The sequence below is a fragment of the Palaemon carinicauda genome, chromosome 20 (assembly GCF_036898095.1).
Source record: "Palaemon carinicauda isolate YSFRI2023 chromosome 20, ASM3689809v2, whole genome shotgun sequence".
Classification (NCBI taxonomy): domain Eukaryota; kingdom Metazoa; phylum Arthropoda; class Malacostraca; order Decapoda; family Palaemonidae; genus Palaemon; species Palaemon carinicauda.
Window position 1 is genome coordinate 40,489,464 of NC_090744.1, and position 20,339 is coordinate 40,509,802.

The 20,339-nt window shown below is 38.5% G+C and overlaps 21 non-coding genes across 21 annotated transcripts; all 21 read right to left on the reverse strand.

Moving 5' to 3' along the window:
• Positions 1 to 14,366: 14,366 nt before the first annotated feature.
• Positions 14,367 to 14,439, reverse strand: TRNAR-CCU (transfer RNA arginine (anticodon CCU)). The gene has a single exon. It is a non-coding gene; the product is annotated as a tRNA-Arg (tRNA).
• An 88-nt stretch (positions 14,440 to 14,527) lies between these two features.
• Positions 14,528 to 14,600, reverse strand: TRNAR-CCU (transfer RNA arginine (anticodon CCU)). Its single transcript has one exon. It is a non-coding gene; the product is annotated as a tRNA-Arg (tRNA).
• A 2,680-nt stretch (positions 14,601 to 17,280) lies between these two features.
• Positions 17,281 to 17,353, reverse strand: TRNAR-CCU (transfer RNA arginine (anticodon CCU)). Its single transcript has one exon. It is a non-coding gene; the product is annotated as a tRNA-Arg (tRNA).
• Positions 17,354 to 17,441: 88 nt separating this feature from the next.
• Positions 17,442 to 17,514, reverse strand: TRNAR-CCU (transfer RNA arginine (anticodon CCU)). The gene has a single exon. It is a non-coding gene; the product is annotated as a tRNA-Arg (tRNA).
• An 88-nt stretch (positions 17,515 to 17,602) lies between these two features.
• On the reverse strand, positions 17,603 to 17,675 carry TRNAR-CCU (transfer RNA arginine (anticodon CCU)). The gene has a single exon. It is a non-coding gene; the product is annotated as a tRNA-Arg (tRNA).
• Positions 17,676 to 17,763: 88 nt separating this feature from the next.
• On the reverse strand, positions 17,764 to 17,836 carry TRNAR-CCU (transfer RNA arginine (anticodon CCU)). The gene has a single exon. It is a non-coding gene; the product is annotated as a tRNA-Arg (tRNA).
• An 88-nt stretch (positions 17,837 to 17,924) lies between these two features.
• Positions 17,925 to 17,997, reverse strand: TRNAR-CCU (transfer RNA arginine (anticodon CCU)). Its single transcript has one exon. It is a non-coding gene; the product is annotated as a tRNA-Arg (tRNA).
• Positions 17,998 to 18,085: 88 nt separating this feature from the next.
• TRNAR-CCU (transfer RNA arginine (anticodon CCU)) lies at positions 18,086 to 18,158 on the reverse strand. Its single transcript has one exon. It is a non-coding gene; the product is annotated as a tRNA-Arg (tRNA).
• An 88-nt stretch (positions 18,159 to 18,246) lies between these two features.
• Positions 18,247 to 18,319, reverse strand: TRNAR-CCU (transfer RNA arginine (anticodon CCU)). Its single transcript has one exon. It is a non-coding gene; the product is annotated as a tRNA-Arg (tRNA).
• An 88-nt stretch (positions 18,320 to 18,407) lies between these two features.
• Positions 18,408 to 18,480, reverse strand: TRNAR-CCU (transfer RNA arginine (anticodon CCU)). The gene has a single exon. It is a non-coding gene; the product is annotated as a tRNA-Arg (tRNA).
• Positions 18,481 to 18,568: 88 nt separating this feature from the next.
• Positions 18,569 to 18,641, reverse strand: TRNAR-CCU (transfer RNA arginine (anticodon CCU)). Its single transcript has one exon. It is a non-coding gene; the product is annotated as a tRNA-Arg (tRNA).
• An 88-nt stretch (positions 18,642 to 18,729) lies between these two features.
• TRNAR-CCU (transfer RNA arginine (anticodon CCU)) lies at positions 18,730 to 18,802 on the reverse strand. Its single transcript has one exon. It is a non-coding gene; the product is annotated as a tRNA-Arg (tRNA).
• An 88-nt stretch (positions 18,803 to 18,890) lies between these two features.
• TRNAR-CCU (transfer RNA arginine (anticodon CCU)) lies at positions 18,891 to 18,963 on the reverse strand. The gene has a single exon. It is a non-coding gene; the product is annotated as a tRNA-Arg (tRNA).
• An 88-nt stretch (positions 18,964 to 19,051) lies between these two features.
• TRNAR-CCU (transfer RNA arginine (anticodon CCU)) lies at positions 19,052 to 19,124 on the reverse strand. The gene has a single exon. It is a non-coding gene; the product is annotated as a tRNA-Arg (tRNA).
• Positions 19,125 to 19,212: 88 nt separating this feature from the next.
• TRNAR-CCU (transfer RNA arginine (anticodon CCU)) lies at positions 19,213 to 19,285 on the reverse strand. Its single transcript has one exon. It is a non-coding gene; the product is annotated as a tRNA-Arg (tRNA).
• An 88-nt stretch (positions 19,286 to 19,373) lies between these two features.
• Positions 19,374 to 19,446, reverse strand: TRNAR-CCU (transfer RNA arginine (anticodon CCU)). The gene has a single exon. It is a non-coding gene; the product is annotated as a tRNA-Arg (tRNA).
• Positions 19,447 to 19,534: 88 nt separating this feature from the next.
• TRNAR-CCU (transfer RNA arginine (anticodon CCU)) lies at positions 19,535 to 19,607 on the reverse strand. The gene has a single exon. It is a non-coding gene; the product is annotated as a tRNA-Arg (tRNA).
• An 88-nt stretch (positions 19,608 to 19,695) lies between these two features.
• TRNAR-CCU (transfer RNA arginine (anticodon CCU)) lies at positions 19,696 to 19,768 on the reverse strand. The gene has a single exon. It is a non-coding gene; the product is annotated as a tRNA-Arg (tRNA).
• An 88-nt stretch (positions 19,769 to 19,856) lies between these two features.
• On the reverse strand, positions 19,857 to 19,929 carry TRNAR-CCU (transfer RNA arginine (anticodon CCU)). Its single transcript has one exon. It is a non-coding gene; the product is annotated as a tRNA-Arg (tRNA).
• Positions 19,930 to 20,017: 88 nt separating this feature from the next.
• On the reverse strand, positions 20,018 to 20,090 carry TRNAR-CCU (transfer RNA arginine (anticodon CCU)). Its single transcript has one exon. It is a non-coding gene; the product is annotated as a tRNA-Arg (tRNA).
• Positions 20,091 to 20,178: 88 nt separating this feature from the next.
• TRNAR-CCU (transfer RNA arginine (anticodon CCU)) lies at positions 20,179 to 20,251 on the reverse strand. The gene has a single exon. It is a non-coding gene; the product is annotated as a tRNA-Arg (tRNA).
• Between the last annotated feature and the right edge of the window lie 88 nt (positions 20,252 to 20,339).

The window sequence follows — 20,339 nt, forward strand, 5'->3', positions numbered from 1 at the left end:
CTCTCTCTCTCTCTCTCTCTCTCTCTCTCTCTCTCTCTCTCATATAAATTAAAATGAGATTAGATTACGAACATGTTTTAGCAATAACTTTGTACCACTTTCTCCCGCTAGACATTTTGGTATCAGGCAAGCATTTTAACGACATTCTCTCTCTCTCTCACACACAGATAAATCAAAACGAGATTAGATTAAGAACTTCATGATTTAGCAATAACCTTGTACCATCTTTTCCCGCAAGACATTTTGGGATCGGGGAAGCATTTTAACGACATTCTCTCTCTCTCTCTCTCTCTCTCTCTCTCTCTCTCTCTCTCTCTCTCTCTCTCTCTCTCTCTCTCTCTCTCTCTCTCTCTATGATGAAATATTCATAATAAATTAAAACCTTCCTGTCTTAACAATATCCTTGTACCATCGTCAATTGCCAAAATATTTTATATCCGGGTACGCAGTAATAAAAGGCAACGTATTTCAGAACAATATCTAGATATGCAGTACACATACATACACACACACACACACACACACATACACACACACATATATATATATATATATATATATATATATATATATATATATATATATATACTTTTATACCTCCAAATCCAAATAAAGAATTTAGAAACTAGATCATCAATGACTGGACCTTCGTATAAAAGAATATGATTAAATACTCATTCTTATAAAAATTTTATGCTACCGCAGATAAATTCTTTATCATAAGATTTATTACAGTATTTTTCATTAGTTCAAAAGTTATTATAGTTTTTGTCAGTTGAATTGGAATAGTAGTGAATTACTGAGATGAAAAAAAGAATATGACTGTTATCACTTGTGTGACTGGTTGGGACTGAGATCTGTTATCATCTTGTTTCACTAGATGATTACGTTGGCTTCCTTTCTCGTCTATGTATTGTATATGCTCATTACTCAGCTATCTTATTATCAACATGCAGTATCCATGAAAGTAATTTTGCCCTGATGATATTGTATGTAAATGATGATTTATGAAAAATCCAAATGCATTTTATTAAATGAGAGAGAGAGAGAGAGAGAGAGAGAGAGAGAGAGAGAGAGAGAGAGAGAGAGAGAGAGAGAGAGAGAGAGAGAGAGTTTGCTATCTCCCTTTACCAGTTTCGCGCATCAAAATGGCTGTAACTTATTGAATTCCTGGTATTTTATGATACTCTGTTGCCTAAAAACTTTGAAATCCGAAAGGAGATGAATTAAAAGGATTCTCCGTCCTCAGGGTGATTCGAACCACCGATAATCTGAAAATTGGTTTTGTATTGATGTTAGTCTTGCAACCAACACAGGTTCGAACCCCACGTGAGGATGAATGTTTCTTTCATTAATTTCATTTCAGTATTAAGATTTTTAGAGGATAGTGTGCTTTATCACACACACACACACACACACACACACACACACACACACACACATATATATATATATATATATATATATATATATATATATATATATATATATATATATATATATATATACATACATATTTATATTTACATATATATATATATATATATATATATATATATATATATATATATATATATATATATATATATATAGAATTTTTCTATAATTAATTTCATTTCAGAATTAAGATATTTAGAGGATAGTGTGCTTAACCATATGTGTGTATATATATATATATATATATATATATATATATATATATATATATATATATATAATATATATATATATATATAATATACATACATATATATATATATATATATATATATATATATATATATATATATATATATATATATATACACTACTTAAACGGACGGACGGAATAGTTTAGTAGAAAAATTATATATGTTAATATCAAATATAAAAATTATGACAATATTTTTCTTAAATAATACTTTAATCAAGTCTAGAAATAAAAAGTACATGCTTATTTCTATGCTTAGGCAAACTCCATATTCTACTAAGCGGTGTGAAAATATTATACACTTCTGTTCCAGCAAATTACTGTTGGTTTAGCAAAAACTTTATACACTAATAAGAAATTATGCAAAAATCATATAAAAAATTAAAACGTGACAGGGGCTTTAGACTAGAGGAAGTGCAGATAAGCTTACGAAGCAGACAATTTCGTGAAAATCTCTTCTGCGCAAGGGATTCTTCGTCGATTTCACAATCAAAATATCTCAGTATTCTACGGACAAATGTGACAGTAACTATTCAATTACTAGTAAAATTTTATATAAACCAAGTTATGAAGGAACATTCTTATCACTAAAAGTGTGTATCTGTAAACATTAAAATAGTGAACTGAAAAAGCTGTGTATGTAGGAAACGTGGAGCTAAGAATAGCTTATTACACCATCAATAGGGAGGCAATGTAGAGAATGCCGATGACATGTGTTATAGATATAGAAGATTAATAGTCCTCTGCGGGTAATGGATTTTTTTCATAGAAGTGAATTAAACACGTAGACAGAAGAATGACCAGGTGTGCTTTGTCTACATGACTGAGATATGAATGATAAGAGAAGTCATAGAAAAGACAGCTACTGTGAAAGTAAAATTAGGGGGGCGGGGATTGATGAGAGAAATGAGTCCTGTGGGAAAAATTTATTGAAGAATGATTCTTATCAGGGATATTGTAGATAAATTTCTAAAGATATTAAACGACTCAAAAATTAGTGAAGATGAGAAAATGAAATCTATTTTGATCAAGCAATTAAAATTAATTAGGATGATAAAATGAAGGCCGCTAATTCCTATGGGTCATATATTATATGTCGGGAGTTGATGTAACATATTATGGATGGTATGATGAGAGAAAAGGTAAATCACATCATAGGTGAAGCAAGATATGGTGACTAATGTAGGGTTATAAGGAGGGGCTGAAAAGTCAACTCTTCGATATAGAAGTGAATATTAAAGGAAAAAGATTGAAAAGAACTGGTTGTGTAGTATGAGCGACGTAAGAAGTACGGAAATAGTGAGGATTGAAGAGATACGTAAGAGTGAAAAGAATAAACTAACTGAAAGGGTAGATGAAAGAGTTTTGAGATGACTTGGTCACTTCTAAAGAACTAATAACGATAAGTTCGGAAATTCCGGTTTGTTAGGAGAAAATGGGAGAGGTAGACAACATGAGCTGTATGGATGGAGAACAGGAATATTGGCAAAGAAGAAATAAGAGCCCTAATATCCAGGACGCGCAATTGCAAGTGAGAATAAATGGTGCTGCGTATGTATGGGAGTTTGACACGATGCAGGTCATTTTCTGTAGAAATGTATAAAGCGATGTTTGTTGTGGAATATTTTTTGCACGGCTAATGTACTTACGAAAATGAAGATAAAATTTATATAGCGCTAAAAATCATATTAGTTCTTTAGAACTAACCCTTATTTGGGGTAACAGCTACAGTATAGGATCTCTTCAAAGTTGTAGAAATACTGTGATATGTATTAAAGGACATTTACTTGTCTCCTGTACTTTATATGGTGCTCGAACTCTCCCTAAAAAAAAAATAAAAAAAAAATTTACATGAATGTTTTTAAAATAAACAAAGCAATCAACTTTATGAGCTGTTTTCGAAACACAAGGTCAACTTAATCCACAACAACCATTCAGCTTTTGTGTGACTGGAAAGATCCAGATTATGGGATTAAAAAGGAAATTTTACGACCGTATTAAAGGACCCGGAATGGAAGGATGCTGGGATTAGCTTGAGTCAGATTAAAAGTCTTGAGGAAGTTTGGCATCGCCGCAAACCTACTTGATGTTTCATAACATTCTAGACAGACTATAGAAAGCAGACACGCAAGCGCTCACACACAGTACAGTACTGTACCTATGCGTGTTGAGGTACTTTCATTCACTTGTTTATATTTAGAGTTTAAGTTTTGCTAAACACCCAAATAGAAATCCCTGAGGCCGGTTTCAATCCGAAATTGGTTAATTCGCTCATAATTCAAATCCGACAGTTTGCACTCGTATTGTTTTGATAAAATCATTCGTATTTAAGTAATACCTCATAAGATTGTCTAACAACAGCATTTATCTTTTTTCCTTTACCATATTCTACTCACTGAAGACGGCTAAAACAAGAAAAGTTAACTTTGTGATTTTTAAAGCTAGCCCAACGCCCTTGATCTTAACCTCAATAAATGCTGATTCCCATTCAAAACTAGGTTGACTTGTGGGCGATAGTCTGGGATTATTATTATTATTATAAGTAGTAGTAGTAGTGGTAATAATAGTAGTAGTGAAACAAAACAATATCCAAACTCGAGTTCCCAATTAAAGCTGGGTTGACTTGTGGGCGATAATCTAGGATATAACATTTTACAATTTAAGCACTAAACTATTATTAATAGCACCATTATTATTACTATTATCATAAGTAGTAGTAGTAGTAGTAGTAGTAGTAGCACCAGCAGTAGTATTAGTAGTAGTAGTAGTAGTAGTAGTAGTAGTAGTAGTAGTTCCATGTATTCAAAAGGAGACATTTACCAATAAAATAATTGAAACAATCGAAACAACATCATGCAAACCCGAGCCTCAGAGACCATAATAGCACCACTCCATATCCAGCTGAAACCTTCCTTGCAGCACGCCTTAATGGCATTACCAACCGTGGGAGTGGATTACGCTGCTACCTGCCATTGTGGGTGATAAGGCTACCATTACACGCTGCTGAAATGACAGCTCTGAATGAGTTTTCGTGCACCTGTTCGTTTTCGTTAGTAGGCAAGGCACAGAAAAATAACGCGACAACGGTTATTACTTCCAGAGAATGAAAGGGAAAATTATTCGCAATGATATTACTGCAAAAACTACTAGGGAACGTGAAATATTACTACTATTACTACTACTACTACTACTACTACTACTACTATTACTACTACTATTGGAGATAATAGCAACATGTTGATAGTACGAGAACAATGGAACGTAAAAGAAAAATCATCTTTGTTACTGCTGCTACTCTAATATTGGTGAATGTTAGGCAATACTACTATAGTTAGTAAAAACTAACGCAATTTTTACATCAAATTACCAAAATATTAAAGAATGCCTTATTACTAATAAAAACATAAAGCAAAAGGCAAAGCCTTAATTTCTAAATCTAAGTATTGCTCTTAGAATAAAACATTTCCCTATTATGGAGGTTCCCTCCCGAATAAAGACAATAATGAATTATAGAATTTTGCGTCCTCTGGGCCGGTGCTGGCTACAGGGTCTAGGACCACACCATAATCCAGGGAGACCAATCAAAACCAAGATTTAATTACAGTATATTTTTTATATGGCTAACGCTGAAATATATATATATATATATATATATATATATATATATATATATATATATATATATATATATATATATATATATATATATATATATATATATAAAATCATCATCATCAGCCGTTACTTGTCCAATGCAGAACGAAGGCCTCGGACATGTTCTTCCACTTGTGCTTGTTTATGGTCTTTCTGTGCCAGTTCATGGTCGCAAACTTCCTTAGTTTGTCGATCCATCGTCTTTTCTTTCTTCCATTGCTTCTTTCACAATCTGTAGAGACCCATTCCGATATTATCAATGTCCATCTATTGTCTGTCATTTGCATTATATGTTCTGCCCATGTCCATTTCTTTTTCTTACATCTGAGAATATCCTCTACTTTAGTTTGCTCTCGTATCCATGTTGCTCTTTTTCTGTCTCTTAGTGTTATTCCCATCATTATTCTTTCCATAGGTCTTTGAGTTGTAGCTAGCCTATGTTCTAAGGCTTTAGTAAGGCTCCAAGTTTCTGATGCGTAGGTTAATACTGATAATTTCCTTTTTAAAGAAAGTGCCATATGTTTACAATACTCAAAACGCAAGACTGAAGAGAATACATGAAAACGTATTACATTTTTACCATCTTTACGCGTATCTTCAGAAACATAATCCAAACACGTGATCACGAACAAATGAAAAATAAACTTTTGCTTATCATAAAAATAATTGTGTTAAAGCGATTTGGCGAGGACATAAAAGGTCCTCATTCGCGAAACCTGAATCGCAATAATCAGAGGACGTTGAGAGAGAGAGAGAGAGAGAGAGAGAGAGAGAGAGAGAGAGAGAGAGAGAGAGAGAGAGAGACTACTCGATAAAAAACTTCATAGTTCATATATGACAGATCTTTGTTAAAGCTATTTGGCGAGGACATAAAAGGTCCTCATTCGCGAAACTTGAATCGCAATAATCAGAGGACGTTGAGAGAGAGAGAGAGAGAGAGAGAGAGAGAGAGAGAGAGAGAGAGAGAGAGAGAGAGAGACTACTCGATACAAAACTTCATAGTTCATATATGACAGATCTTTTTTAACGTTGGTACTGATCTTTAATTTTTTTTAATTCACTATTAATTACCTCTCATATAACGTAGTTTATTCATTTCCTTATTTACTTTCTCTTGTTGGAGCTCTTGGGCTATAGCATCCTCCTCTTCAAAAATTATTTGGTTGTAGCTTTGTCAGTAATAATAATAATAATAATAATAATAATAATAATAATAATAATAATAATAATAATAATAATAATAATAATAATAATAATAATAATTACGGGAATGTATTCATAGTACACGATTATCACAGGGATAATTCTGCGGTGGAATTAGGCAAACTTAAAACTTTTCACGTCGCTTGAATACAAATAACGGACATTTCATTTTTTTCTGAACTTGCTGCAGCATACAAGTAGATTTGGGCACTAGAGAAATTTTTACACGCACTCTACGCTCAATCTTGCATTTCATGAAGTAAAGTACAGTTAATTGAATTGCTACAATGTCTACAGAAAAAAAGGGGGTTTTCTCATTAGATGCTTTTAATTACCTAAGGGAAACGGCTCAAACTCGCAATCAATTGCTCAAGAGGTCGAGCCCCACTCATATCCCGATACTTTAGCCAGTGGTTCCCAACCTGGGGGAAATTTCCCCCTGGGGGGAAATATGAAGCTTCCAGAGGGGAAATAATTACACTATCTACTAACTAAAACATGCAGAAAATGTCCTCATAGTACGTGCGGCAATATGTTGTTAGCCATTCAATTTTGATATGATCATATCAGTTCTCACTGACATGATATTCAAGGGGAGAATTAGAGTATCATGCCCATTTCTGAGGCAGGCGAGTGGGCAAGAGGGCTGGGCGGGGCATGAAGGGGGAAATCTGGATGGTTGAACTGGGTGCAGGGGGGAAATGACAGAAAAAAGCTTGGGAACCACTGCTTTAGACCATGTGTCCGTAACCTCGGTGTTTGTGTGAGTTATTTAAAGGGGAGGGGGATTGTAGGAGCCTATGGAGTCATCAGTAGCCGCTGCCTGACTCACCCAGGTCCTAGCTTCGGGGAGAGAATCATAAGTATATTGGGTATGTCTTTTGAAAAATCGTGCAAATAGTGAAATTATCTATTAATTACAGGTTATTATTATTATTATTATTATTATTATTATTATTATTATTATTATTATTATTATTAAATGCTAAGCTACGACCCTAGTTGGAAAGGCAAGATGCTATAAGCCCAAGGGCCCCAACAGGGAAAATAGCCCAGTGAGGAAAGGAAATAAAAAAAATAAAATATTTTTAGTATAGTAACAACGCTAAAATAAATATTTCCCATAAAAACTATAAAACCTTTAACAAAACAAGAGGAAGAGAAACTAGAAAGAAGTGTGCCCGAGTGTACCCTCTAGCAAGAGAACTCTAACCCAAGACAGTGGAAGACCATGGTACAGAGGCTATGGCACTACCCAAGACTAGAGAACAAAGGTTTGATTTTGGAGTGTCCTTCTCCTAGAAGAACCGCTTACCATAGCCGAAGAGTCTCTTCTACCCTTACCAAGAGGAAAGTAGCCACTGAACAATTACAGTACAGTAGTTTGTTGTAGCTTGAAATCTCTTTGGAGTGGAATGTTAATCCAATGAGAACGTTACAGTATTGCTACAATCTACAAATACACCAGAATAAACTTCTACTCCAGAATATCAAAGGAATACATGTTAAACCTTATGTAAAATCTAATTAGAACAATTTCGTAAGTAAGCGGGTTAGTTGTCGAATAGTTGGACGGTACTATATTTTCCAAAAGCCTGAGAACAAACATATATAAATGCATAAGTGCATATCATAGATATACATACATACATACATACATACATACATACATTGAATTATACACATATACATGTATAAATAATAAATTATAAAGAAATATTTGGAGCGATTAGTAATGCAACAACGATTGCCTACCAACTATAGTCCATTTCTTTTAGCGAGGCATATTTGCTCCGACTCACAGCGGTGCCCTTTTAGCTCGGAAAAGTTTCCTGATCGCTGATTGGCTGGACAAGATCATTCTAACCAATCAGCGAGAAGGAAACTATTCCGAGCTAAAAGTGCACCGTTGCGAGTCGGTGCAAATCTGCCTCGCTAAAAGAAATGGACTATAGTATCCATCAAATCCATAATACCGTTCAGAGAAAATTTATGAGAATTTCATTGTGTCTACGCCCATTATTATAATCTCCGTAAATGATGCTTACAATGACTGCAAGGAAGTATATCGGTATTATTTCCAAAATAACATAAAAGCATCTCCTCTGACTCTTCAAATTTCAAACCAAAAGACACTGCTCTCATTTGCATCTCTAATTCAAACTTCGTTGAATGTCTTCGTGAATAATACACATTAAGAGTGTTTTAATTATATAATCGAACAATCATTACATCTTTTTAATAAAACTACGCTTCACCCAAGTGGCAATCCTGCTTCAGTTTCCACACTAAAGAAAAAAGAGAACTTCAAGTAACTTAAAAATCTTGAAGTAGTAATATACTTCATTTCATTTACGTTGGAAGTAATTTAATTGAGCAAAGACCAGATATGAATGCGTACATAATCAGACAACTAGAGAAAATAGTGCTATCTAAATGAAACAGCAATAAGATACTACACGTTGCCCGACAAAAAGATATTTGAGATGTACGAGTCCATCACGTATTCAAAAAAAAAAAAAAAAAGGATATTTCAAGATGTACGAGTACATAATGTATTTTAAACAACTATTCTACCATCTGAAAATTACTGTTACATCAATTTCAATTACAGAGTCAGCAATGAAAAAAAAATTATACCAATACTAACAACGATCAACATGATCGTAATAAAAAATAGTCACAAAAATGTACAGCAGCTCTATCGTATCGAGCCCGGTCGTTAACGATGTGCTTTAACAGATTGAAATGTCCAAAATTGTTTATGGCCCATTAACAACGAGGGCATTCCAGTACGACAACAACTTATAATTGGTCTATAATCGATAATTAATCAGGGATAGGAGTAAATGTATGGGGGATTATTCTTCGTATGGCATGGAAGCGTGAATTGGATATGAAAGTTTGTGGAATGGAGTGATAAGAGAAGGTAGATGTGTTGTAGTAGAAGGGGAGAGAGCATGGAAAAGAAGAATTAAGATAGGTAGAGAGAACAATGCTAGACTGAACAGGCCTGATGAAGGGTGGTGAAAGGGAAAGAAGAAAGAGGAATATATATATATATATATATATATATATATATATATATATATATATATATATATATATATATATATATATATATATATATATATATATATATATATATATATATATATATATATATATATATATATATATATATATATATATATATATATTCATATATATATATATATATATATATATATATATATATATATATATATATATATATATATATATATATATATGCATATATATATATATATATATATATATATATATATATATATAAAATAAGTGTCTTATGCGCATCCTCTTTTTGTGAAACATACAGTATTATATATATATATATATATATATATATATATATATATATATATATATATATATATATATATATACAGTGGTGTACCCAAGCCGCCAAATACTATATGTAAATATTTAGATATGCAAGAATACGCACAAAATTCGATCCTTCCCGCCCCTCCCCCTTTCTCAACTATATGTATATACGTATGTATGTATACATACATACATACATACATACATATATATATATATATATATATATATATATATATATATATATATATATATATATATAGCTAAATAGATAGATAGATAGATAGATACTGTATATATTTGTGTATGTGTGCCTGTATGAAATAATGGAAGATGAATGTTCAACAAGAGTAAAGAATGGGGCTCTGGTAAAGGAGGCATGAAAGGCTTCCATGTTGGAGTGTATAGGATGGGTGGGGGGATGGGGGTGTTGCTATGTGGGTTTGAGGAACCGCTATGAAGCAATCACGATGAGCGGTTTTTGTGGTTTTGATCAATGGGGAGGGTGGGGGGAGGGTGATTGAGGGATGAAAGCTGGGAGGGGTGGGGGGGAATGATTGCGAAAGAACTGTACAAGTATATCAAAGAGTAATCGCTACTCCATTCCCACCAATGACATTTGTATGAGCGCGACGGGTCGTGTTTATTAATCGCAAGATGAGAACATAATGACGAAATGAATGATGTATTGGCGTGGGATTACGTTCGTAATGATGTGATGATTGATTTGTTGGTTTCGTAAGCGAGTTGAATGGAAGAAATGTGAATGTTTAGTAGTGATTTTCTTTTTTATTAGAATAAAACATTATAACGAAGATCATAGGAATATGAAAAAAATTAAGTATTAAAGTAAACGAAAGATACAAAATATATCCTGTTGATGGGTAAAGCACTGATAAAAGACACTTTTATCTAATTTGCTCGTGCAAAATACTTCATTCATGACCTAATGTAAAGTAGTTGTTTTGGAAACCCGGATACAGAAACTTTATTGCTACTCTGCGAGGTGAGAATTAAGTTTGAGATACTTTTGGTTGCTTTTGTAAAGTTAAATAAAAGTATGTCCTAACTTCTTTAACTGTCTTGGGTTGGAGTTCTCTGGCTTGAGGCTACACTCAAGCACACTATTCTATCTAATTTCGCTTCCTCTTGATTTGTTAAAAGTTTTTATAGTCTATATAGGAAATATTTATTTTAATGTTACGGTGCTGACGCTATTTTATTTTTCCTTCTTTCCTTTCCTCACTGGACTATTTTCCTTGTTGGAGCCCCCTGGCTTATAGCATCCTGCTTTTCCAACTAGGGTTGTAGCTTAGCAAGTAACAATAATAATAATAATAAACAGTGTGACTTAAGACTTGTTTATACAAATAACAAAGGATGGTGAAACACTTGTGGAAGGGTCTGCTTAAATTCGTGAGCCTTTCTTTGCAATGAAGCATTATTTTTTATTCCTCAGTTACAGGACGAACAAGACACCAATGAACATAAAACTTACTACAATATTTCCTATATAAACTATAAAAACTAACAAAACAAGAGGAAGAGAACATAAATAGAATATTGTGCCCTAGTGTACCCTCAAGCAAAAGAACGCAAACCCAAGATAGTGGAAGACCATGGTACATAGGCTATGGCACTACCCAAGACTAGAGAACAATGGTTTGATTATGGACTGTCCTGTCATAGTATATAATAAGGCTCAAAGGCCAACAGAACAAAAGAAAGACATGATTTTCATCATGTAATGATTCAGTGTAAAGCAAAAGAACCAGAGGCAAAGAGGAAAAGAGTGATATAACAAACTCTCTTAAAAAAAAGAAACAAGTACTTATAGATTACCATGCAAGATCGCGAAGAATCCTGAGCTCTCTCTCTCTCTCTCTCTCTCTCTCTCTCTCTCTCTCTCTCTCTCTCTCTCCCCACACACAAAAATATCCACACACAAACCCATAAATAAAACTAACACCTTATTTACCAGCAAAACCATTAATACACTAAAATAGAAACGGACCAAGAAAACCACAAGAAGACCCTTGTGTTTCCCTCTCACCATTTTAATGGCAAGAATAGCAAAGGACATCCAGGAAATCCTTTCGGATTCAGCGGTGCATCTAATGACATAAGACACACATAATTACTTGAAATGTCTTGGACCAATAAAATTAGAAACAAATATTACATGATACTCAAAGGAACCCTTCTCCAGTTTCTCTCTCTCTCTCTCTCTCTCTCTCTCTCTCTCTCTCTCTCTCTCTCTCTCTCTCTCTCTCTCTCTCTCTCTCTCTCCATGTTCATGGCAAAAATACTATTGACAGCAGGTACGGCAGTAAGAACAGGTCTCCAATTGCCAATGTCCGTAATGACAGACCGGTTTCAAAGGAGGAGTGAAAGGCTATGAATCTCCGACAGCAGACCTTGGAATTACCTCTGTATTTCAAGGCTTTCCCTTCAATCATGGTGCTGGCAGCCAAGGCACTTTATTTAAAACCCCTTATTCTCAGGATTCAGTACAAGTCTCATTTCTTCGGTGCAGCCTTGCATGAGGGGGAGTCCGTATTAACTATACAAGCATACAAATTTCCTGTCAGATCTCTCTCTCTCTCTCTCTCTCTCTCTCTCTCTCTCTCTCTCTCTCTGTTACGTTATATTTATCGAATTGAATAACAAATCTTAAGTCAACTCTCCCTCTTGTTCTCAAAAACTCTTTCCATTTGTACGGTCGTGTGTAGATCACAAGCGTAAGCCTTCGGTTATTTGGATTCAGTGTTTGTTCAGCGCAGTGATATTCAAAGACAAATGTCCAAGACTCCCCGCTGTGTGTGCATGTTTGTTCATCCGTTTATCTACACCTATGTATGTATGTATACATTTCAAGCAGTTTAAAGTGTGAAAAGAAAACAAAGCTTGGTAGTAAGTATATCTAAGAGAAAAATATATTATTTGATAACCTTACGCGAACGAAAGAAAACTTCAAATACCTCTTAAATTCCCTTCCCAAAGGTTAACACACTGTCAGACAAAGTAAGTATAAGGAAGGATTTACACTTCTTTTAAACGAGTTTAGACACACTTCAGGACAGAGTAACTTCTACTATCACTGCATAATTGGAGAAATAACAAAGATGCCATTTCATTATTAATAAAGTTTACATTGAATAGAATGCACACATACGTAAATAATGCAGGTAAAAATGTATAGAAAATATAGATTAAAGGAGATAGAAAAATATATACGCATCAACTATGCCAATGAATAATTGGTGTGTATATTTGGGAAAATTATATAAAAAGCAGTTTAGCGCCGGTTGTTGTAGTAAAAGAGGCAAACACGCCTTTTATTTACTTTTACCGCTGTGGCCGATTTGGATTTTAGTAAATCTTGCATTGCCGAATTATATAAAATACAAAACCAAAGTTTTGTAAATTGGGTAAAACGAGAGTGCTCGACCACATTTCAAACGTTTTGCCCTAATCGTCATTCAGGAACCTAATCTAAATATGATATAGGGTCAACCTTCATGGATCCATTGCCAGCGCCTTATTAAATTTTCCCCGTCCCTACATTAGATCTAACCCGTTTCTAAGAAAACAAAGAGTTATTACTTAAGATAAAAAGGAGACAAATTTTTATAACCCTGATAATAGCTAGAGAATAAGTGGCTTGAAAGTATTTTTCAGTGAAGTTTTTTTAATGCACGATACGTCTTCCTATTCTTCACAATTTCCTGTCCATTACCCATTTAAAACTGAGCACACCCCTCGGGGAAATCCAGCCAGCAACCCCTATCTTAGGGAGGCATTGTTTCAGTTTAAAAAAGATTAATGTCAAACTCTCAATCCTTGGCTTAGAGTACTATAAAATAGCCTTATGCACATTATACATATGTGCCTTTGCATTGTTCTTAAGAGGCCTCTGGGACACAAGAGCCTTATGCACATTATACATGTGCCTTTGCATTGTTCTTAAGAGGCCTCTGGGACACAAGAGCCTTATGCACATTATACATATTTGCCTTTGCATTGTTCTTAAGTGGCTTATTGTTAAATATCAGCCATTCAAATCGTTTGGCTAGTGATCCTTCATCCTGATTACAACTGTTTTATTCTTAAATATTAGCAAATCAGAATCTATCAGGTAACACCACGCAGTAACCTAGAAACCCCATATATAGATTAGATGAAAAATATCCATTGAGCCACAGTGACCTCATACACACTACTCCTGTGACATTGACCAATTTTTAATTTGCTTTTCGTTAAATTCTAGCAAATAAAAGCTTACCAGGTAACCCCTGAAGGAAACTCGAACCCCCCAATCCTTGGCTTAGGAGGCCAATGCCTTATCCATTGGGCCACAGAGGCTTCATATACACCACCCCTGGGTATGGGCCTTTATCCTATTTATGAATAAGTTTATTGCTAAATAATAGCAAATAAAAGTCTATCACGTAACCCCTGGGGGGACTCAAACCCCCAATCCTTGGCTTAGGAGGCCAATGCCTTATCCATTGGGCCACAGGGGCTTCATACACAACACCCCTGGGTCTGTGCCTTTGACCTATTTATAAATAGGTTTATTGCTAAATACTACCAAATAAAAGTCTATCATGTAACCCCTGGGGGGACTCGAACCCCCAATCCTTGGCTTAGGAGGCCAATGCCTTATCCATTGGGCCACAGGGGCTTCATACACAACACCCCTGGGTCTTTCTTCTTCTTCTTCTTGGTGTATTAAAGCCAACACTTCTTGTTGGCACGGGCCTTTTTATTGTTAGGCCCGTAGGTATTCAAACACAAAAAATAGGTACAAAATTAAAAGATTGCCCAGCCTTACTGCTGGACACGGGCTTTTGTGTAGCAGCCCGTAGTATTTATTGCCCTAAGTAGGCAATAGTGTCACAGCAGTACCAGTCTCTCATGTCTGGATTTGCAGCCGCTCAGCTCCTTGAGCGTAGCTGCAGGTGCGACCGCTCAGCCCCTTGAGCATAGTCGCCAGGTTGGCAAAGATAGGTCTTGCAACTGCTCAGCCCCTTGAGCGTGGTTGCCAGTGTGGTCGCTCAGCACCAAGAGCATGACCTTGCGGACCAAAAAGCAGGACCACTTGGAGCCGAAATGAAAGGTTTCAGTAGTAGGTAAAAGTGTTGATAGCAGTAAGTCCCAGTAAGTAGGAGAGACTGGGAGAGGAGGGAAGAATTCGAGTAGTAGGAAAAAGTGGCAGTTTTAAGCATAGATGCCTATCTCTGCACCGGGGAGGGTGAAACTAAGGGACTGAGGAGGGAATGAATTACAGAGGAGGGAGTCTTAGCAAGGGAGCAGACTTTGACTAGTAGTTGCAGTACTAGGGGGATCAAGGTATCCACTGGCAGGGCCTCTGCCAGGGATAAGATGGCAGATATTGCTGGGGGTTGGGGAGGAGATTGCACAGTGCTGGAGGTTGGCTCTTCAGCTGGGCTAGCAACAGCGCTGGGTTCTTGGTCCGTGGCTGCAGTAGGGGTTCCTGGAGGGGGAGTCTCGGATTGTCGTCGGGGAGGCCTGGTTCGCTGAATCCGCTGGGGTTTCGGTGCCTGCCTTGGTGCAGCCTCAGGTTTGTTAGGTGTCTGCCTTGGTGCAGCCTCAGGTTTGGTCGGTGGGGCTGCCAGTGGGGTTGGTAGCCTCTTCAAGAATTCAGGACAATTCTTGTTCCATGCATGGTGAGGTCCCGCACAATTGGGACATTTTGCCTGGGTTTTTGTCCCATTCCGATGTGCGTTAATGCAGTCCTGTGTGGGATGGCGGTGGCTGCAGACTCCGCACATTGTAGGGTTCCTGCACTCTTCTTTATGGTGCCCATAGCGCTGGCAGTTGTAACAGCGCAGTGGTTCTCGCTTTGGACTTCTGATGGGAAACTTTCCCCAGAGGCCCAAATCCAGTGCTTTAGGGACTTGCCCAATAAAGGTGACTGTTACTTCCTTGGTGGGAAGTTTGCGGTGGTCCAGCTTCCTCTCGGCTTTTGCAACATTGCTGCAGTCGGTGACGAATGACAGTGGCATGTCTACAGGAAACCGATAGATCACTGCCTGTCTGAGTCTCTTCTCGGGGTCCAGGAGGGTCAGGGAGGTTTCCTGTTGGAGGATGTTGACACTGGCAAGGTCCTTCGGGGATATGATTAAATCCCCTTTTAGGTTGGCCCTGGCTGTGATCTTGATGCCAGGGTTGGCGGTGGCAATAGCAGCAACTGCTGCATATGACGGTGAGCCTTCTACAGCTGCCATCTTGAATTTGACAAGCTGTTTGGGTTGGCTGACAGGTGGTTGTGGTCCCTCAGCAGCGGCCAAGTTTAGGTCCAAGCTTGGGTCATTTTCAGTGATTGCCTGAGCCTCCATTAGGAGCTGTGAAAGGCATGGAGTGCAGTTGCAATCCTCAGGGTGCAGTTCTGCTAGTTGCGGTGGTTGGTTGTCAGTCAGGTCTAGAGCCATGGTTGAAACGTTGGTCTCAGGTTCCGGAGTTGCGGTGAGTGGAGCGTCCTCTGCTTCCATCTTTTCAGGTGTCTTCTGGACAGCTGGTGCTGGAGATGGAGTGGGTGGCTCCGGGATAGGTGGGTCTTCGGAGTCCATAGCTGGTTTGGCATGAGTGGGGGAGCTGTGGCCTACAGTGTTGCTCCAGATAGCATACACACATGACTGGCAGTCACAGTCCCGTTCAAAGGGGAGAGAGTTACTGCAACTGGGTGCAGAGACTGTCTCTTTATACCGTGCTTGCACCCGGTATTTCCTCTGAAAAACGTCTGGATAAGGAGGCTGTGGAGGGTAGGATGGTATATCCATATATCCTGGCCTGTGCTTCCTTTGTAGGAGGTGGTAGATGCTCTCAAGTACCAGGGTATAGCACTGAAAACAACTGCATGTTTTCCTGTGGGAGAGCACCGTTGGGTCCCTTATTTTGAACCCTATGTGGTCTGCTAGCTGTTGCCTGTAGTTCTGGTACCTCTGGCAGCGATTGCACTTGCACTGCTGAGCCCCATTCTTGCAGGGATTGATCCAAGTGGGGTACAAACTCCTTCTGTAGGTGCGGAGACTGTCATGACCATCATCAGCCATACTGGATGGAATTGAGCTAGTCACTGAGGTCAACAACAGTTATTTAATTAGCAAAAAAGCCAAAGTAAATAACTGGATTCTTTCTTATATGCGGCCTCTTCAACCAAAGTTGAGAGGTCCTAGTGACTGTGTGGATAAAAGTCCACCCATCCAGGTGTTGCCAAGTCCGGTGCTGCTGAACTTAAAAAGGCTGGAGAGCTCTTGTCGGCGCGAGAGCTGGGTCTGTGCCTTTGACCTATTTATAAATAGGTTTATTGCTAAATACTACCAAATAAAAGTCTATCATGTAACCCCTGGGGGGACTCGAACCCCCAATCCTTGGCTTAGGAGGCCAATGCCTTATCCATTGGGCCACAGGGGCTTCATACACAACACCCCTGGGTCTGTGCCTTTGACCTATTTATAAATAGGTTTATTGCTAAATACTACCAAATAAAAGTCTATCACGTAACCCCTGGGGGGACTCGAACCCCCAATCCTTGGCTTAGGAGGCCAATGCCTTATCCATTGGGCCACAGGGGCTTCATACACAACACCCCTGGGGCTGTGTCTTTGACCTATTAATAAATAGGTTTATTGCTAAATACTACCAAATAAAAGTCTATCACGTAACCCCTGGGGGGACTCGAACCCCCAATCCTTGGCTTAGGAGGCCAATGCCTTATCCATTGGGCCACAGGGGCTTCATACACAACACCCCTGGGTCTGTGCGTTTGACCTATTTATAAATAGGTTTATTGCTAAATACTACCAAATAAAATTCTATCACGTAACCCCTGGGGGGACTCGAACCCCCAATCCTTGGCTTAGGAGGCCAATGCCTTATCCATTGGGCCACAGGGGCTTCATACACAACACCCCTGGGGCTGTGTCTTTGACCTATTTATAAATAGGTTTATTGCTAAATACTACCAAATAAAAGTCTAACACGTAACCCCTGGGGGGACTCGAACCCCCAATCCTTGGCTTAGGAGGCCAATGCCTTATCCATTGGGCCACAGGGGCTTCATACACAACACCCCTGGGTATGGGCCTTTATCCTATTTATGAATAAGTTTATTGCTAAATACTAGCAAATAAAAGTCTACCACGTAACCCCTGGGGGGACTCAAACCCCCAATCCTTGGCTTAGGAGGCCAATGCCTTATCCATTGGGCCACAGGGGCTTCATACACAACACCCCTGGGTCTGTGCATTTGACCTATTTATAAATAGGTTTATTGCTAAATACTACCAAATAAAAGTCTATCACATAACCCCTGGGGGGACTCGAACCCCCAATCCTTGGCTTAGGAGGCCAATGCCTTATCCATTGGGCCACAGGGGCTTCATGCACATTGCCCCTGGGTCTGTGTCTTTGTCCTATTTATAAATTGGTTTATTGCTAAATACTAGCAAATAAAAGTCTACCACGTAACCCCTGGGGGGACTCGAACCCCCAATCCTTGGCTTAGGAGGCCAATGCCTTATCCATTGGGCCACAGGGGCTTCATACACAACACCCCTGGGGCTGTGCCTTTGTCCTATTTATAAATAGGTTTAATGCTAAACACTATCAAATAAAAGTCTACCACGTAACCTCTGGGGGGACTCGAACCCCCAATCCTTGGCTTAGGAGGCCAATGCCTTATCCATTGGGCCACAGGGGCTTCATACACACCACCCCTGGGTATGTGCATTTGTCCTATTTATAGATAGGTTTATTGTCAAATACTACCAAATAAAAGTCTGCCACGTAACCCCTGGGGGGACTCGAACCCCCAATCCTTGGCTTAGGAGGCCAATGCCTTATCCATTGGGCCACAGGGGCTTCATACACACCTCACCTGGGTCTGTGCCTTTGTCCTATTTATAAATAGGTTTATTGCTAAATACTACCAAATAAAAGTCTACCACGTAACCCCTGGGGGGACTCGAACCCCCAATCCTTGGCTTAGGAGGCCAATGCCTTATCCATTGGGCCACAGGGGCTTCATACACAACACCCCTGGGTCTGTGCCTTTGTCCTATTTATAAATAGGTTTATTGCCAAATACTAGCAGATAAAAGTCTACCATGTAACCCCTGGGGGGACTCAAACCCCCAATCCTTGGCTTAGGAGGCCAATGCCTTATCCATTGGGCCACAGGGGCTTCATACACACCTCCCCTGGGTCTGTGCCTTTGTCCTATTTATAAATAGGTTTATTGCCAAATACTAGCAAATAAAAGTCTACCACGTAACCCCTGGGGGGACTCGAACCCCCAATCCTTGGCTTAGGAGGCCAATGCCTTATCCATTGGGCCACAGGGGCTTCATATATAACACCCCTGGGGCTGTGGCTTTCTCCTATTTATAAATAGGTTTAAAGCTAAACACTAGCAAATAAAAGTCTACCACGTAACCCCTGGGGGGACTCGAACCCCCAATCCTTGGCTTAGGAGGCCAATGCCTTATCCATTGGGCCACAGGGGCTTCATATATAACACCCCTGGGGCTGTGGCTTTCTCCTATTTATAAATAGGTTTAAAGCTAAACACTAGCAAATAAAAGTCTACCACGTAACCCCTGGGGGGACTCGAACCCCCAATCCTTGGCTTAGGAGGCCAATGCCTTATCCATTGGGCCACAGGGGCTTCATATATAACACCCCTGGGGCTGTGGCTTTCTCCTATTTATAAATAGGTTTAAAGCTAAACACTAGCAAATAAAAGTCTACCACGTAACCCCTGGGGGGACTCGAACCCCCAATCCTTGGCTTAGGAGGCCAATGCCTTATCCATTGGGCCACAGGGGCTTCATAAACTACACCCCTGGGTCTGTGCCTTTGACCTATTTATAAATAGGTTTATTGCCAAATACTAGCAAATAAAAGTCTACCACGTAACCCCTGGGGGTACTCGAACCCCCAATCCTTGGCTTAGGAGGCCAATGCCTTATCCATTGGGCCACAGGGGCTTCATACACACCTCCCCTGGGTCTGTGCCTTTGTCCTATTTATAAATAGGTTTATTGCCAAATACTAGCAAATAAAAGTCTACCACGTAACCCCTGGGGGGACTCGAACCCCCAATCCTTGGCTTAGGAGGCCAATGCCTTATCCATTGGGTCACAGGGGCTTCATAAACTACACCCCTGGGTCTGTGCCTTTGACCTATCTATAAATAGGTTTATTGCTAAATACTAGCAAATAAAAGTCTACCACGTAACCCCTGGGGGGACTCGAACCCCCAATCCTTGGCTTAGGAGGCCAATGCCTTATCCATTGGGCCACAGGGGCTTCATATATAACACCCCTTGGGATGTGGCTTTCTCCTATTTATAAATAGGTTTAAAGCTAAACACTAGCAAATAAAAGTCTACCACGT